The following is a 14,671-nucleotide window of genomic DNA, read 5'->3' on the forward strand; positions in this document are numbered from 1 at the left end:
CCTTCTCTTGCCTGGTTTGTTTTGCTTTTTCCCTTCTTCTTGTAACTGTTTGTGTGGGAGTTTTTTGTCTTCCGTCAAAGATATTCGGAACTGGAAGCAAAGTGAAGGAATAAAAGGGGCTTCACCTATTTTCTGTGACTGTGTTTGTTTTATATCCCACCCCGGGTCATCCCATGGACAATAAAGAATTCTATTCTATTCTTTCCTATCCTAATTCTACTTTATTATTTTCTTTTCTATTCTAATTCTACTCTATTCTTTTCTATTCTATTCTACGAAGAATGACAAAGAAGAATTGTCAACGTCTCCTCCTCTGACTTACTTTCAGCAGACTTGAAGTCAAGTTTCGCCAGCGTGCGTCAGATGGTGAAGAGGCTAGTTCATTTTTATCTTCACAGTAAGCCGTGAGAGTAAGTTACGTCTCCTGAGAAATCTGTAAGGAAAAAGAAAGGCGGGTTAAAAATAAAATTCTGGAGTCAGGGATGTGTATCGGCATGGAAAGAAAAACCAAGTTGATCCCCTTTTGCGACCTTCTGACTAAGCCAGCGGGGAAGCCAGATCCACTTAACAACCGTGTTTCTAACTTTTAAGAACTGCCCTGGTTCACTCAACAACCCCGTTAGTAAGTTAACTACAATGGTTTCTTTAACAGATGCGGCGAGAAAGGTCATAAAACAGAACAAAACTCACTGAACAGTGATCTTGCTTATCAACAGAAATTTGGGAGCTCAAATGTAAATCCACTTGTAACAAGCTATAACTTTAGAGAGGTTGAAATATATTGGTATATTGCTGTAAGGAATATCAGAAGCCAATTCTTTCTATTTTATTTTTATTTTTGTTCTTTTGTTCCCACTGTCTGGGGAATTCTGGGAATTGAAGTCCACTCATCCGCTAGTTATCGAGGTTGAAAAATACTGTTTTAAAGCCAACAGATTTAATTCAGGTTCCGGATTATATCCACAGGTACCACTAGCCATCCAGGTTAAAAAAAATTTTTTCCTAAAGAATGCTGTCTTTATCTCTGTTAAATTTCATTCTCTTCTTTTTCTGTTTTTCTACGGCATTTGCTATTCCGTCCATTTAATCTGCATTCTCTCGCTTCTTTGGTGCCGTCTGCTCCTGCCATTATCAGCAAAAGCCAAATAAATAAGAAAGTAATTCAGTTTGCGTTTCCTGGCAAGGATGAGCACAAAAGGTCTGAAGAAATAGCATCCAGAGAGCGGGGGAAAGCACCAATATTTTCTCTTCTCTTCTCAGGGCTGGAATGAAAGAAAAGAATTTGCCTGCGGGGTGCATTTTGGGAAAAGACAGCACTGGCAGGGCCTTGATAAATGAATGCACAGGAAAACTTTCAAGAAAATGGTGTAATATTCACATGCTGAGATTTCCTGCAGTCATCACTATCTATTCATGGGCGTGTGTGTGTGTGTGTCTGTGTGTGTGTGTGTATTCATATTCTCATGGAATCCTTAGTACCTCATAATGGAGAATTACTGCTCCTGTTCAAGAACTTCCCTTGAATTAATATTGAGAGCTGCTATTTATATTCCCATATAACGCAATGGTGCTGCCAAAAAACAAAATAGCCTTTTTATTTTATTCTTTTAAGGAGTGAAACAAAATTGCTTTAATTGAGTACTTCAGATGTTCTTATAATGAAAAAGCTTCTCTTTTTAAAAAAACCTAAACAACCAGTGAGAAATGACACACTAAAGACTCAACAATTTAGTTTGTCTTAAATCATTGTGCGTTTTTTAAAAACAAAACAAAACACAAAAGAGGTAACAGAACTACCATAGCAGTAACTTGGTTTATCAGGCTTAATAATATTAGTTAAAATTTATGATAATCAGGTGTCTTGGACCATTTGTAGACAGAAAATGCAGATGAAGCATTCAAATTATATGGCCTTCACTAAAGCAATAAAATGAAATGAATAATGACAGATATTTTGCAGCAGCATGAATGATAGCAACTTTCAGCTTGCAATAACACCAGATTTGCTGTAATCAATGTTACACAACGAGGAGATAAAAGAGTAAGTAGAATCCTCCAATTAATCAGCACTTAATAAATGAAATTTCTTCAAAGACTACCATGGAAACGATTCCATAACCATAATGAGCTAAAACAAAGATGATATTATGAACTTTATAACAAGTTATGAATTTGTTTTGCCCATATTTCTTCTCACAACAATGGGCAAGAGATTGGAACAGAAAGGAAAAACACACACAAACTCTGTGGTCCCTGTTATAACTCACACATTTCTAAATGCCATGATCATTGTACGATAATAAAGAATGTGAGGATGGGTTTCATGTCCATGTGGAAACAAACCTAGGTTTATCCTAATAGGTATAAAAATAACTGCCACATACATTCATCATATTTTGTGAAGTTAGGTAGATGTTCTAGAGCGGCGGTCTCCCAAACTTGGCAACCTTAAGACTCGTGGACTTCAAGTCCCAGAATTCCCCAGCCAGGCTGGCTGGGAATTCTGGGACTTGAAGTCCATAAGTCTTAAGGTTGCCAAGTTTGGGAGATCGCTGCTCTAGATCACCCAAAATACAATACAAAGTCTCTTTGTGATCAAGAGTCTATATTGTATGTGGGCTGCTCTAGAATTGTCTGGCCTGAGTTACGAGTTATCCTCTTGATGCCTTTTGCAGTCCTGGAAACAAACATACAGCATTCTCTACTACTTTGGAAGAAGTAAGAAATATTTTGCTAAATGAGGGTTGTGGGGGAAAGTACGCACCCTGGAAAAACCTGCACTGCATCATATCCTTAAGTATAAATCCCTAGACAGAAGAGAGTGACACTTAAGGGACAGAATTGACTGCAGTGTTAATTTATGACGATCACAGTTTCCCCTGCAGTCATGGGATCGAAACTTGGTTGCCTGGAAGCCGGCATGTAAAAGCTACGATGGTGGCTAGGCCTGGGGTCATGTGATGTCCATTTGGGACCTTCCCACGAGGCCAGGAAGACAAACAAAGTCAATGGGAAAAGCTGGATTCCCCCCCCCAAAAAAACAGGCTGCAAAATTGGGCATGTCTCGCATAACAACGGCCGTGCATAGCTACAGAAATTCTGGACCTATTCTTCGCCCGAAGGTTACAATAAAGAGATGATGTCTTTGGTTATTCATGTATGAACAACAGCTAGAATTGTATTTGCACAAAATTGGAAAAATGAGAAAATTCCGACAGAAAAGGAAATAATTAAGAAAATAATGGAACGTGCAGAAATGAGTAGATTAACAATGGCAATTAGAGAACAGGAAGAAAAAGATTACTATAACATTTGGAATTTATTTTATGAATGGCTAGAGAGAAGAGTAAGAAATGGAAATATGTAATTGATAATTGAGTTAGAGTAAGAGAAAGAATATGAAATATAATTTTGAAAGAAAATAAGAATGTTAATGACAATACAACAATTGATAAATGTGATATAAAATACTGACTAGAATGGCTATAAATATAAATAAGGTATGTATGATAATATGACTATGTGCACAAGATATATGTACCCAACCGACACATTGTTGAAAAAGAAAGATGGTTTTAATTGTCTGTTTTTGTTTTTGTTATAAAAAAAAAACTTTTTCAAAAAAAAATGAAATTCTGGACCTATTGAAGTCATAAGTCTTTGAAGCAACTACTTCTCTTTGTAAATATTTTGAGTCTTTGGTATATGATTTTCAGGGCCTTGAGGTTGACCACTCCTTTCTGGGGAGACTCTGGAGAAAGAGAGAATCTAGCAATAAAATAATTTGCAAAAATCTTGCTTGCCTTCTCCCTTCCTCTCCTTTACCCCAACACAACAGGGACAACATTAAAGCAAATCGCAGAGATACTGGAAGCGACTCAAGGAACATGCAGGATGCTTTATTTTATTTATTTATTTTAAAAGGCACTAATGAAAGATGCCTTAGATAAACCATCTATTGTGGCCCTAAATGTAGTCACTGAGGAAGACAAAAAGGCCACTGAAAAGGGGGAAAAACTAGGAGCTCGAAGGAAGCTAGAATTCAATGAAGTCATTATGCATTTGGGAACAAGTTCACAGTCACTGCAGCAGTAGCTGTTGTGGCATATTATTTATTTAAAGCAACGATTGGGGGGGTGGGGGGTGGACACATAATTTTTGTGAGATAAAGGAGAATAAAAAGACCGACGGAAGGGGAAGATCGCCAATTGGTCCAACTACTTCGGAGTTTCTCAGTATCAGTGATGTTAAGGTGGGGAAAAAAATACCTGTCTTTTGGGGGGTGGGGCGGGGGTTTAAGTCAAAGGGCCATGCAAAACTATTAGCTAAATTCTTTGTGGTTGTTTTTTAAAAATTAAATAATAGGCTACGTTCTAATTTCTTGGCTGGGAATTGCAGTTGATCATTGTTAGTATAAAAAAAAAAGCGTTTCCTTTTCAGTCTTCAAGCTTTTGGAAAATGCACCTTTAATTATTAGTTTCCCGTGTTCCTCTCTTCCCCCACAGTCCTTCTTTCTCTTGCTTTGTTTGCAGTTTTATTTTGTGAGACTGCTAAATTTATTTTGAATTTGCCAACGCCTGGAAACTTTGCCTATCTAGAAGAGTGACCTGGAGCCCCGTTGACATCACAAGCAAATACGGAAAAAGAAAAAAGAAAAAGAGATGACAACAATTGGCACCTTTGTGGGTCGGCTTTGGCAACTGTGATCAGGGCAACCTGAATCAAAAGCTCAGGAGGGAATTAAAATCTCTTTTCTGTGCTTTATTATTGGCAGAATATCTCCTGAACTCAGTATCAAATAAATGAGATGTCTCCTTTCTTCCTGATGTGTGGGTTTTTAAAAAAAAAATATAACTCAGATTTGGAAGGGGTGTTTTCTATAGCATCCACATCAGGGATGTCCAAGCTTGGCCACTTTGAAGACCATGCTGGTTGGGGAATTCTGGGAGTTGAAGTCCCCAAGTCTGAAAGTGGCTAAACTTGGGCAACCCTGATCTACGTGATCTTCCATAGCAACTGCTTACTTCTTCTTCCTCCAGAAATGCATAATAATAGTCCATATTTTGCAGCCACGGCACACACTGTGCCCAGAGCAGCATCCAAGTGCAGCACTGAATATAGCCCAGCCATGTTTGATGATCCTCGCATCTCTATTGCCAATGTTCTCTAGTCTTCAGCTCCGATCGCTTCAGAAGCAGAAGATATAATGCGAGCAAGGACTAATTATATTGCCAACAGCTCTGCACCGCCATAAACTCCACCAAATTCCTGAGAATGGACAAATGGGGCTCATATCTCTTTCCCTCTCTCCATCTCACCCTCCCTCTCTCTCCCTCTCTCTCTCCATCTCCCCCTCTCTCCATCTTCCTCCTCTCTCTCCCTCTTACCCTCCCTCTCTCTCCCCTCTCTCTCCATCTCCCCCTCCATCTTCCTCCCTCTTTCCCTCTCTCCTCTCTCTCTCCCTCTCTCTCCATCTCCCCCTCTCCATCTTCCTCCCTCTCTCCTTCCTCTTTCACCACCTGCCTCTCTCCCTCTCTCCCTCCCTCTTTCCCTCCCCCTCTCTCCTTTCTCCCCTTCTCCCTCTCTCTCTCCATCTCCATCTCCCCTCTCCCTCCTTCTCCCCCCACCCTCAGATGCTCTGTGCATCTGAACTCCATAATTTTCCAGGACAGGTTTTAGGGGATGGCGCTCTTAGCCACTCTGGGCATGTATTGATTTTCTTTTGACTAAGTGCAAGCTGCTCACTTCTCTGGAGGTTGGGTTCTTCCTCCCTCCCACCCTTAGAAGGGTGTGTGTGTGTGTGTTTTGGGGTTGTTGTTTTTTTTTCTGATTGATCATCCACGGCTCCTTTTTCCTCTCTCTCGTTCAAGAGCAAATGACTATTGATGGAACATTCCAGAAAATGCTTTGCTCTAGCAGAGAAAGTAATTGCCGCCGTAGTTATGTCTTTAGGCCTCCGTTTACAAACACGACCGCGGCTCTCGGGCTCCTGGGTATCATTTCCATCCCATGCAGCCATCTAGTCTCCGTCTCGGGCGAATCCTGGGGAAGGCCCCTTCTCCGAAACCCTGCACAGCCAACGTGGGACGGTGGAATTAATACGGAGCACACTGTCACTTGAGACGAAGTGGTTTCGCATCGCCTTCTTGGATGTCAAAGGATGCTTTATTTTATTTCGCGGAACAGCCTGTGTTGCTAAATCTCCTTTGATCTTTCTGCTGCTTTAGATGTCCCTCCTCTATATTTTTTTTTTCCCCTCAATTAGGAGAGATTTCCTAAGTTCCTTTGTTTTCAAAAAGTTACCTTTGAAAACTTCACAAGAGGCTCCAAGCGCGTTGCTTGTATTGGCCAGAATGAGTCAAAGAAGGGAAAATTACAGGATGGTGTGAGATTTGTTCCTTGTTTCTAATTAATTCACAAACCCCCAACCCCCCCCCAAAAAAATACTGCCTTTCCTTCTTTTTGAATTAAAAACAAACCCTCCTCTATAATGAAATATTTGGTCAGCGCGGTGCATTTTTCCCCCTGGAAGGAAGGAGCATTTAAAGGGAGCTATCCAGCATTGATTGCTGATTAATCATTTACTGTATGGATTTTGGAAAATGATTCCGATATAATCTATTCTTCAGTAGCCTGAGAAGAGCCAACATCTGAACTTGAAAAAAGGAATGTAGATCAACTCTTGCTACTAGATTGCATGCGGATCCTTCATCTCTCATCGGTTTTTGCCAATACTATTTATTTGATGTGTAGAGAGTCCTTGACTTACAACAATTCATTTAGTGAATGTTCAGAGTTGCAAAGCTGCCTTTTGTTCCACCCACTATGCAGCTGTGGGCTACGCCCTCTCTTATCGGACTGTTCCCTTTGCTCCAGTCTCCCAAGGCTTTTCCCACATACCGTTCCATATTTCCAAGGTCAATTATTCCCCTTTTGATGATCTTCAAGACATCTAAGAACATTCTGTGTAACGTTACACCTGAGCAGTTCAAACCTTTGTCTCCTAAATCACTGTTCTTTGGATGGGATCCCAAACTGGATCTTAAGAGTTGGGAACAACGGGGAACAAGAAAGCAGCCTTCACCCATTATGAATAACGATGAGCACCCCAGAATGTCTAAACAAGGAATAACCCAAAGGGGCTAATAATGACCAATGCCAGGCAAACATAGCTGAATTAGGTTTTATCAGATGTGGGCATCAGTATCACGTATCTATGTATTAACTTTGCAACATGCACTAACTCCTTAGCACCTTGTACCTAAATGCCACTTTTTTAATCAACCAGAAGGATTTGCAACCAAGAAAATGAAGGGAAAAACCTACAAGCCAAGAAACACGATCTCCTTACATGCTGAAAGGCTGTTTCAGCGAGAAGGATTATCTAAACAAGTTTTCCTGCAAATACAACGACTCTCTGGAGCTGGAACACCTGTACATTGGCATCCTTAAGTGAAGGAGTCTTCTCAACCCATACTAGCTTTCCCTTAGAACAGAGACCTCCAGCCTTGTGCGCTTTAAGACTTGGCTGAGGAATTCTGGGAGTTGAAGTCCACAAGTCTTATAAAAGTTCACAAGGCTGGAGACCCCTGACTTAGAAGACCATATACTGTAGAGCAAATTTGTTGGATGTTAATCACCCCTCTCTTTTTCTTCTAGGGTTCGAATATAAATTGTAGGGGATATGTGGGTTTTATTTTTATTTTATACTCATTAATGTTTTAGATTTATCGCCCAGGGACCAAGTTTATTAACACAGCAATGTAGCAGTGAATATTATATTCTGTGATTGATACTTCTAGTTATTAGTATATTATTGCATTTATTTGCTTCACTTTATTTTTGTTCTTGTACATTTGTGCTGGTCATTGAGCAAATAAATATTATTGATTGATTGACTGAGAGTTCAAATAAGACACTTTCTTTTTTGCACAGACTTCAGAATCTAAGCAAAATAACCAAATGAAAATTGCACTATCCACACACACGTACAAATTGCTGGTCTTCAGGTAACACATTTCTAATATTTGGGAAACATTTCTAAATTGTCAGCAAAGATCCCAAAACAATTGAAATCAACGGAAAAGAAAGAAATGGCCTCCTCCACTCCGAAAAGAAGAGCTAAACATCTGGATATAATTCCTTTCTTCTCCTCAACATCCATCCACAAACATCTACATTCAAATGTAGTTAATCCTGTCTCCACATAAAGAAGAGGGAGTCAACTTATTTTCCAAAGCACCTAGAGAAGAAACAACGGATGGAAATGAATCAAGGAGAGAAGAAATCTGGAATTAAGGAGGAACTTCCTAAAGTGAGAACAGTCAACCTGTGGAGCAGTTTGTCACCAGAAGTTGTGGGTGCTCCATCACTGGAGGTTTTCAAGAAGAGATTGGACAGCCACCTGTCTGGAATGGTCTCCTGCTTGAGTCCAAAAAGAGAGCTGGACTTGAAGACCTCCAACGTTCTTTCCAACTCTGTCATTCTGCTAAACATTTTCTTACTCACCAGCTTTCAAGAACTTGTTCTGATGTGTTTTGCGAAATAAAAGTAGAAATGGAGGCAGGGAAGATGTTGTAGGAGATCTGGAAGTGAAGGAGGAATCTAACTCCTAGGTTGGTAGTCGCTGAGATCAACCTCTTCAGAAAGCCATAAATATTTACGTTTTTCATGGACCTCTGGTGCCCATTCTGGACAAGAATTCAGCTTTTAGCATATGCATCCTGATGGATCAGCTATGGAAAGACGGTGACCTCAGAGAGCGTAGATGGTGATTTTCTTCACGCTGTCAATCTTCCTCCATCTGCTAAGCATGTGGCTTTTTAGTTTGGTTTTCAAAAACCAAAGAATTTCGACAGAGTCTCCTGAAACTCTTGGGAAGTGATTAACTGGAGAAGAGGAGTCTAAATATCATTCTACCATTTTGCTGTTTTAATCTGAGAGGAAATGACCACAGCATCCTGAACATTTTTCTTAGAGACTGTTGAGAAAGTCTTGAGAAATCTCGAGAAACACTCAGAAGGGACACACAACTGAGATCAGCCAACACAGACATATTAGCAACACTACAAATTCTCTAAAGTACCCGCTGATACTCACAACTTATCATCAGATGTTATCTCACACTTAGCTCCTTCTTGAAGCAACTATGGACACAGCTATATTAAATACTGGAAATGTGGTTACCGCCATCAATGAATTCACTAATCAAACTCCCCAAAAGCTTTACAAAATTATTCTGTTCCTGGAATAAATCATGTCCCAAAGAAAGGACACCTGGAAAAAAAAATACATAAAGCAATTCCTTATTTTCCTTATTTTCAAAAAATTAATTTCACTTCCCTGCAGAGCTTCTTTGACCTAAAATGTCCGTCATCAATTTTTACACCTGGAATCATCTCATAAATAATGTTCAGAAATTATGAACTCCTCCAAAAATCTAGGTTATCCAGCAGCAAATATGCATGCAAAAGAAAACAACTCTCACCGTTTGATGTCCTCCTCCGAGGAGACTCAGAAAATCAAAATATAATTGGAAATGTTGGTATCAAGAACAACAGAAGTTTGTCTAGATTCAACTACATATCGTCTTTTAAAACGTCTGCTTTAGAATGATATCCAAATGCCCTACTTGGAGAATGGAAACCCAGCGTCATCTATGTTATTGACTCCTTCCATGTGTTACTACTCGGACATCGCCACACAAAATGCAGAGTTTTCCTTCATAAAGAAAATACTTGGGTAAGCTCTTCTGCTAGCACCGTGTTTTCCAACTGAAGCCATTTTAAGATGGGTGCACTTCAACTCCCAGAATACCCCTGACAGCTGTCCACCTCTCTTAAAACACGCTGGCTGGGAAATTCTGGGAGTTGAAGTCCACCCATCTTAACATGGTTACAGTTAGAAAACACTGTGCTGGATCACCAGCTTTTAAAGCCAATAGGATTTAAAATATAGATCAACATCTGATTAAATCTGATTAAAACGGAGCCTTGGGCAAAATACAGCCCTAATTTTAATTATTTTCAGCATCAGGTATACTTGTATTCCACTTCACCACATATCAACCAACCATTTATAATTCTGGCATGTGGGATTTCAAGAAGGTTGACTCAGAAAACTCTGAAGACCAAAACTGCTAGTTTAGCAAACCTTAAATCAGCCTGGAAACGCTTTTAAGCTCTGATGCTGCTCAGCCATAAACTAGTCTTCTAGAATAGTCCATCATACTGTCCAGAAGGGCCTCTTCTGAGCCTGGAAGAGGAAATCTGGACCCATTGATGGTAGGAATGGGATGTGAACTCAGGTGCTCTACATCATAGCTACTCAACTGAGGCTGGACAGGGGACAGACACATTATCCTATATATAAATTACCTATATATACATTGCTATATAATACTGTTACTTAGTTTATATCTGTCCAGCAAGATCTAATATCTAATACTTAAGGAGAAGTCATCTGGGAAGTTATATGGATATATAACTTTTCAACCTCTGTAATCTTAAGATGTATGGACTTCAATTCCCAGAATCCCCTGGCTGGGGAATTCTGGGAGTTGAATCCTACACTTCTCAAAACTACCAAAACTGAAAAACCCTGGTTTACATGCACAGATGACCATTTTCTTTTATCGTTCTAGAACACTCAGTGCAAAGAAATGAAACAAGGCACTTTATTAAATAGCCCCAATAAATAATATCCAACAAATGTCCATTTGAGCATCACCGTCTCATTCAATTTCTCCTGGGGTGTTATTGGAGCTTTAATTGAAGCATTATTTATTATTGGCTTTCCTAGTCTGAAAAATGCAATATTTGCTATCAGAAGGTTATTTCCATTAGCCTTCTGAAACAGGTGCTGCCAAAGCAAACACAGGTTAACTGGTTTAAATGTCGACTATTTCAAAACGAATGCGACAGAGAAAAAAAATCCTCAGAAAGGATGAAATTGGGAGGAATTAGAAAGACCATTTCTGCTGCTTTTTTGTCAGAATCTTGAACGGCAACAGAGGGCAAGGAAACTGCTGCCATCATCAGAGTTCATTTCATTTTACAGAGAGACAGATTCAGCTCTGCGATGTTAATAGCTAGTCCCCTTATTTGCACAGATAGATGGTATAAAACAGCCATAAATATGTATATGCAGGGACCAAAAAGAAAAAGAAAAAAGATTCATGGTTAAAAGAATAAAATTATCCTACCTTTCCTTGACCACTTTGGATTTATTTTGGCCTCAGCATGGAAAAGTTAAATTCCTCGGGAAAACAATACAATCACTTGATGGACATAAATTTAGAGCCTGGCGCTGTGAAATACCATCCCACAGAGCTGTTTACCTACAAGAAGCAACTTAACTCTCTCTGGCATGCTTCGGATCTAACGACTGTGCTACTGAAACCTTTGACATGAAACACATCCTGTGGCCAAGACATTAAACATTCATAGCTGTGGTGCTTCCTTTAGACCTGACCAATTTAAACTACTGTTTCCTGCAATGATTTCAGGGCTGCGTTTCATTAGGGATTGGAGGCTAAACAGAATTTAAAATACTTCCCAATCGTGTTCCCCAAAATGTCATTAGCTCTTATCCAAACTATCCCAAGGAAGTTCTTTTTTTATGGGGTATTAATTATAACCAGAAAATGAAACTTTCTTTTCTCTTTAGGTGATGACCATGCTTAATATATTTCCGAAATAACTGATTAACCAGACATTGGTAAGCATAACACACAGGATTCAAGGAGATTTAATTCCCAACTAAGCAGGCATGAGGTTGCAACGCTAATAATTCCTAATTTATCAGTATGACTGGGGGACACCTTAAAACCCTTGGATAATCTGAAATTTACCAGCAAAGCGATTATATAAGCGCACCGACAGAGAGTGATGAATGCTCGCATGCACAAAGGTTCTAAGGTAAGCATTATTTGAAAAGGCACAAACTTTTGTTTTTTTTTTCCAGACTGCAACGTGATCACATATCGTGGAAAGAGAGAAGCACATTAGCAAATATTTCTTGGATTCATCACCTTTTCTGTTTCTGATGACCGGCCTGTATCCTTGCTTAGGCAGCCAGAAGGATAACATCCATGCAAAAACTTGGAAATTTCACCAGGTCGACTTCAAGATTTGCAAAAGGGCACGTGTGGAGGTATTTTTAGCTATCTTTAAAAAATGGAAGGGAATCTTTGGTCTGGAAGGACAAATTGTACTTAGCTGCCTGCAAATGCTGACTGTTAAGGGAATGGAAAACAGCTAGGGGGGAAGGAGGAAGATGGAAGGAAAATCTTACAGGGTTTTCCGTACCATTAGCAACCCTTGCAATTATATTTTTTGGGAAGGAAGACTTAATCAATATGACAAGCATAAACCAAGCCCTATCAAAAGATCGGGCCTGCCTCCTTATTGCCAAGAAGTCATGTATGAAAGCATACACACACACATTGGTCAGTGGGAAAATAAAGGCCTCACGTCTACCGTTTTGAGTCAGGACAAACAAAGCAACAAAGGTTTCTCTTCCCAAAAAACGATGCATGGATTTGTTATTTGAAAATGAGCTTTGGTTGCCAAACTAGGAAGAGTTGAAATGATGCTCCTGGTAGGTTTTGGCAATTCCCTAAAAAAGAATCTTTTTTTTTTTAATGTACCTGAGCTAGAGGCCAACTTCAACCCCTTGGGCACTCTCGAAAATTGCAATTTGCGGGGAATTATTGTATCTCTCTTCAACCTTGGAGACTTGAAGGCCCAGCCAGGATTCTGGGAGTTGAGTTCCACCCACCTTCAAGTCACCAAGGTTGAGAAATAATGTCTTAGAACATCTGCCCCATAATATAGAGTTTCAGGGTGACTATTTTAAGGTATGAAATTGATAGGACAATTATAGCCTTAAGGTGCATTATACACTTTACCTATTGGCAACAAGGCCTTAAGCAGTCTGCGAATATGTTATTTAAGTTCAATTGTTCTCACCTTCCCACGAAAACGGGGGTCTCCAACCTTGGCAACTTTAAGCCTGGCGGGCTTCAACTCCCAGAATTCCCCAGCCAGCTTTGCTCCTCCAGGCTGAAAGTAGCCAAGGTTGGAGAGACCCCTGCACTAAAGGATAAAAACTCACCTCTCTGCCCTAACCTTTATTTTATCAGTACAAAAATAAATTTAGAGGTCATTTTGCCTTGCAAGGGAATATTAAAATCACAACACACACACACACACACACACACACACACCTCCCATCCCTGGCTGCTATTTTTTTTTTCTCCCAGGGTTATGATTTTTCTCTCAAAACACCTTTTCCTTCTTTGCAGGCGGGGAAAGTAAGGCTGAGAAACGGCTTTGACACCCAGGGAAGCAAAGCTGAATTGGAATCCAAGCTCAGCCACCTCTCAATTGGGTCAGGGGGAATCATTCTCTGCTAAAGGCACCCACAGCGTTTCTCCCCCCACCCACCTCCCCAAAAAGAGAGAGAGAGAGAGAAAGAGGGAGAGAGAAATTCTTTGCACCCAAGGCAGAGATTAAGCATGAGATTGGGTTGAGCTAGGACCGGCTCCCCAGCCAAAAAAAAATTAAAAATAAAATTGGTGAAAAGCTGCAGGAAGAGGAAGATGTTCTAAGGCCTTAGGACAAATACCAGCTTTCCTTCGTGGCTTAAATAAAAAAAGGCAGCATTTCTCGCAGGCATCCCCGCAAACCCACCCTCCGGATTGATCTCCAGCGGCCACTTGGTCATGTTTCAAGGGCTCTAAATGCACATTCCCATTTTGACCCATTTGAGGGCTTCTCCATCTCTGCACTGCCTGGGGGAGGGGAGGGGAGAGAGGAGCGGGGGGGTTGTGATGACGGAGCAGGAGTTTCTTGCCTTATGACGTCACCGGAGCAGATCAGAGCAAGGGGCCCTTATTCAAAATAAAGGGGAGGGGGGGTTGCCAGGAAGGCCACCTTCCCCGCCCCACCCCCACCCCCCGTGCCCGAAAACCCGATGCAAAAGCTCAGCTGCATCCCGAGGTGGCCTGGCCCTCACCTGGTCGCCATAGAAACGGGGACCGCCAGGTGTGACATTCTGGCACTTACCCAGCCGGGCAGGGATGGGAGGGGGTGGAATGGCCCCTTCCCCTCCCCCACCCCCCACCGGGGTCTCCTCCTCCCCCAACCTGGGCAGCTGACCCCCCTCCCGCTGCATCGCGCGCCCTCGCCCGGGGCTGCCCAGGCCGGGCTGGCCGAGGATGCTGGGGCCCGGCCGGTGGGTCGGGGCGGGGGGCGTCCGGCGCCGGGAGCCGCCTCCAGCCCAGCCGCAGCGCGCAGGCCCGGGGGCGTCGGGGCGAGATGGACCCCCGTCCTCTCCAACGGTGTCCCCCCCCCCTCCCGCCCGCCAGAAGCCCCCCTGGCCGGAGCGGGGCTGCGCGCCTTACCTGCGCCGGGGAAGCGCAGCGCCGGCATCCCTCCCGGCTGGCGGAGGCTGCGGCCGCTCTGCTGGCTGGCAGGCAGGCGGAGGGCAGGACCGGGCGGGCGGCTGGCTTCTGCAATGCAGGCGCTGCTGCTCCGGCGCCGGGCCGGAGGCGGACGGGCGGGCGAGCGGCGGGGCTGCGGAGCCCCCTCCCGCCGCCCTTGAGCCCCGGCTGGGCAGGAAGCGCAAGGGCGGCCGCCGCCTCCGCCGCCGCCGCCTCCTCCTCCTC

At 42.2% G+C, this 14,671-nt stretch overlaps 1 protein-coding gene across 1 annotated transcript in view; it reads right to left on the reverse strand.

Moving 5' to 3' along the window:
* Nucleotides 1-14,671, reverse strand: part of OTUD7A (OTU deubiquitinase 7A) — a 60,633-nt gene extending 45,962 nt beyond the window's left edge. The window contains exons 1-2 of the mRNA XM_087941700.1: nt 14,408-14,671; nt 323-433 (exon numbers count right to left, since the gene is read on the reverse strand). The gene's annotated coding sequence lies outside the window, so the exon portion shown is untranslated. The remainder of the gene's footprint in view (nt 1-322; nt 434-14,407) is intronic.

The sequence above is a fragment of the Pseudonaja textilis genome, chromosome 13 (genome assembly GCF_049901715.1).
Source record: "Pseudonaja textilis isolate UNSWEBS1 chromosome 13, rPseTex1.2, whole genome shotgun sequence".
NCBI classification, from domain to species: domain Eukaryota; kingdom Metazoa; phylum Chordata; class Lepidosauria; order Squamata; family Elapidae; genus Pseudonaja; species Pseudonaja textilis.